Raw genomic sequence first — 4,682 nt, forward strand, 5'->3', positions numbered from 1 at the left:
TCTCCTGTTATTGTAGAAACAACAGGTTGTACAGGGTTAGGCGATTCAGACTCTTGTGCTTGTATTTTCACATCATAAGACTCCTCCTCAAATTTTTTTCCATCTTATTTTTTATTTTCCATCAGAAGCCTTTTGAATTGAAGTTCAACCTCTTCAGTGACTTTGTTACATACTTTAATTTGTCCAGAAATTTTTGCAAGGTAATATTTCATTCTATATATACCCCCTCCATTATAAGTATTCAAACAAAAGATATATGTATATGCTCTTTGTGATTTTTGTCATACTTCACAGTAAAATATTTATAAGTCGGGTAAGATTTTTTTCGAGAGGAAGCTGTTTGAGATTCTTGGATGGCATTAACTTGTGGTTGTTGATCACTTTGTGGTTGTTCCATCTAAGTTATATACAATATACAAATTACAAATTACATACAGCAAAATAAAAACTCAGTCATTATAGTAATTATAACAAAATTTAGAATGACAAAAATTCAGAATCTAAAATTATATCAATTCATATAACATTTAAAATTCAGAATTATATTCATCAAAATTCAATATAGCATTCAAAATTCAGAATCCAAATTTGTATCAATTCTATATAGCATTCAAAATTCAGAATCTAAAATTACAGAATGATTAATTCATATAATTAACAAAATAAAAAAAACTGAAAAGCAAAAAAAATCTACATCAAGCCATCAATTCATACCATTAACAAAATAAAAAAAAATAACTGAATTCAAATCAGTAAACTAAATTCCTCACTGCAGCAACCAGCAATTTATATAGTTATTTAATAAGATAAAAAAATTAATTGAAAAACACGAACTCACTGCAATGGAGAGCAGAGAAGGCCTAGAGTTCACGGCAACAGAATAGATGTCCGACGATAACGCTAACAAAATCTTCAAACCGCGATCCCGACGATTAGGACGACCAGACAACGCCGACGCCAAAAGCTTCATAGTTCAGACGACCAGACGACGACGTCGCTGACAGCATCTTTGATCCGCGACGGTGAGTTCCTTCTGCCCGCTAACAGCAGCTTCGATCTGGCATCGATTGTGGTAAGGACGATGGAGTTCGTTGGAGGAAGACTAGAAGACGAAATTAGGGTTGAGGATGTGTGGTGAGTGGCTCTTCGAAAATGGGTCAGATGGGTCAGCTATGTGGGTGGTAATCAGTAAGGATTTTTTTCGACATCAAAACAACGCCATTTTGGTGGATATTGAAAAACCGAAACTCTAAAAAACCTGGCTGGTTTCACCGGTTTGCCGGTTAACTACCAGTTCGAACGATTTTTCACCGATTTTTTGCAGAATAGTTTTGGAGTCAATCAAATCGGCCAGATGACTGGTTCCTGGTTAATCCGATCAAACTAGCCAGTTCAATCGAATAAGGTTCACGGTTAACTATTTGTCTATTGAATGGTGAACTTTAATGAGTTAGAAATTCGTTGGATCCGACTTATAAATATTTGTAAGTATGAATTCTTTAAAAATAAGGTTAACTACTAATTTAGTATTCGAAAGATTCAGTCGCTGATAAAATGATTCTTGAAAAATAATATCAACAAAATAGTTTCTGAATGATTTAAAAATACGACAAAAAAAACCAATAAATATTAGAGTAAAGTATCGTTTTTATCCCCAACATTTGGGGTAACTTCTAAAGTTGTCCCTAACACTTCACCAGAATGAATCATAGAAGTTTAGTAGGTAAAACTATGTGCTTGATTTTTACTACATACTATTTGAAAAGTCATCCTAATTTTGATGCATCCTTTTTGAAATTTGGTTTAACTTTAGTGTGAAATTGGTAGTTATGTGTTCACCAATTGATTGATAAAAGGATGAGTGAAAAAGAGTAAGTTTCATTTCGACATTTTCATTCCAATATTGGTTTGATGGGGACGAAGAGGTCGCTAACGGAGAAGAGGAAGAGGCAAATTGCATGGAGAGAGGGGCGAAAATGGGTAGACGATGTTGATGGAGATGGAGATTACGGAAGTACGATTGTAGGGCATATATATGATGGGAGGATGAATTTTTTTTAGATGTAATTATCAATTTATAAAGGGTAAATTGTCCAAAATTATTTTTAAGAAAGGATGATTTTGAAAATAAATTTTAACGTTAAGGACAATTTTAGGTGAAAAAAACGTTAGGGACGATTTTAATTTTGATCCCAAATTTTAGAAACTAAAACAATACTTATTTCTAAATTTTACAATGATATATTTAATGGTGTTCGTATAATGTTCTAGAGTGTTTGAGATTGCTCTAGATGTTTTTAGAATATTCTCGAAGAGTATAAAAATTATGAATATGTATTGAAACATGAAGAGTAGTTTAGAATAATCTAAAAGAGTTTAAAAAAATGTGATAGGTTACATATATTTTTTTTTTTATTAAAGATAGGGAGACTCGAATTCATGACCTCTTAGATGAATATAAAGAGATTATGCCATTTTATACGAACTATTAATTGAATTAAATCTTAACTATCTATTAAATAAGTTTTAAATTTCAACACGGTAAACACCATGATACTTTGCTCACTTTCGATTGTTGAAACAGAAAAACAATGCTACAGAAATTAATCAAATTATAGCTCGGAAAAAAGATATTATTGAAAAAAGAATTTTATTTGAGCTATTCACACAATTCATGAAATCACAATTTACACTACTTAGCATTATTGAAAATGATAATTAATAAAATTATGAAAGAATAAAAAAAAAATAAAAAAATTATTATATATTATTATTGTATTGTTAAAATAAGATAAAATAACCAAAATTTTTAAATGATTTTGTTAGAAAAAAAAAACATAACTAATTTAAAAAAATATAAGAATAACAAATTTGTTTTTTTAAATAAAAAAGATAAGATAACAAATAAAATAAAATAATAATTTAATAATAATGTAATAATATCAATAGTTTTTTTCTTTTATTTATTCATTTGGTCTGGATTGTCTTTTACTTTTGGTGAGTGGTGACGAATAAGATCAATTTAAGAAATGGATCTAACAGAGATATCTGGGTCTGAGCCCAAAAACTATATAGTTTAGTCCAACTTGAAGGGTTGGGCTTGCATTTTATTGTACATATTTGTAAACTGAAATTATAGTTTAATAATTACATCACCATAACTACTATACCAAACTTTAGTAACAAAGTGAGTGAACCAATTTGGGTTGATCGAGTGGTCAGTTCGCTCGTTTGCTCAAATATCAGAAATATAAATTTCGCTTTGAGCATACAGCAATTCATTGACCAGTGATAAAAAAATAAGGGTTAGCTAACATAATGAATTGATAAAAACGTGTATTAAAAAAAAGTGCATCTTAGTTATTTAACAATATTCTTTGGTAAAATAATATAGAGCAATTAACCTATCATCTTTTACCAGGCAACTCATATTTTATCTACTACTATTAAATAAATAAAATAAAATCCCCATTGGGTTTATACCCTACCATCTTATTAAAAAGAATGCAATTGATACGATATCTCATGTCATTTTAAAACAAAAATAATACTTATTCCCAAAATTTTGGGTTCAAATTAAAGCTATAAACACTACTACTCTATTTTAATCATTCATCCGGGAAAAGATTAATAAATTTATGTTCCCTAAAATAATACATTATGATTAAATGGATAGGGCATTAGTGTTTATAACTTCAACAAATTAATTTTGGGTCGGAAGTAACATTCATTATTATTTATTGTTTGCACATGAAAACCATTTTTCTCTTTCTCCTTTTATTTGCTCCTCTCAAAAGGAGTTACCACTTGATTACCAAAACCAAAGAAACTCTATAAACATGCATTGCATCACACGTAAGAAGAAACTCACGAACTTGCCATAAATTAGGAGAAGTTACCAATTCTAGGACACTCACTAAAATGAGATCTTGTTTCACTTCCAAAAAACAAATTAATAGTGGGCAAAAAAATAAAAATAAAAATTATGAGATCTTGTTTCAATTTTTTTTAGAAAAATTAAATCCCACAAACTATCATAAGCACACTTGTTTGATGTACCAACAAAAATGTCATTTTCTTTTCCTAGTTCTCAAACAAGAACATCTTGGTCAATGTTTTCGTCATCATGGACAATTGTAACTTTCGTTCTAGTCATGTCCATGATGACGACGACATGTATCTCCGCTGAAACGAGAGAGACTAGTTTTATTGAGCATTGTATAAGGACGAAAATTATTTCTCCACCTCCGGTGGCCAAAAGATACCAAAAAATGGTAGATTTTGGTCGTATTGTTTGCCGAGATCAGTTTCGAATAGTATGGTTTTCGATACGATCGACCGGAAAATTGCCCAGACATTATTTGGAGGCACTTTGTAATATCTATAATGATGATCAAAAAAAGGTTAATGGTTATGTCAAAGATAATTTTGTTGGTTCTGATCCGCAAAATCTCATAGGAGGTGAAACTTGTGCTACCATTAGAGAAAATAAGAAGAAATTATTGAAGGCTCCACCACCAAGCTTGAAGAAATTATAGAGTATCAACAAGGTATAAAGAAGATATAGATTTATAGATAATGATACTGGGGAAATTAAAACATATGAATAAATTAAGTCCCATTTTTTTATCTATATATGTTGATCTTTCAATATTGACCCTTCAATTCAGATTTGACATTGA

The sequence above is a fragment of the Arachis ipaensis genome, chromosome B03, assembly GCF_000816755.2.
Source record: "Arachis ipaensis cultivar K30076 chromosome B03, Araip1.1, whole genome shotgun sequence".
Taxonomy (NCBI): Eukaryota; Viridiplantae; Streptophyta; class Magnoliopsida; order Fabales; family Fabaceae; genus Arachis; species Arachis ipaensis.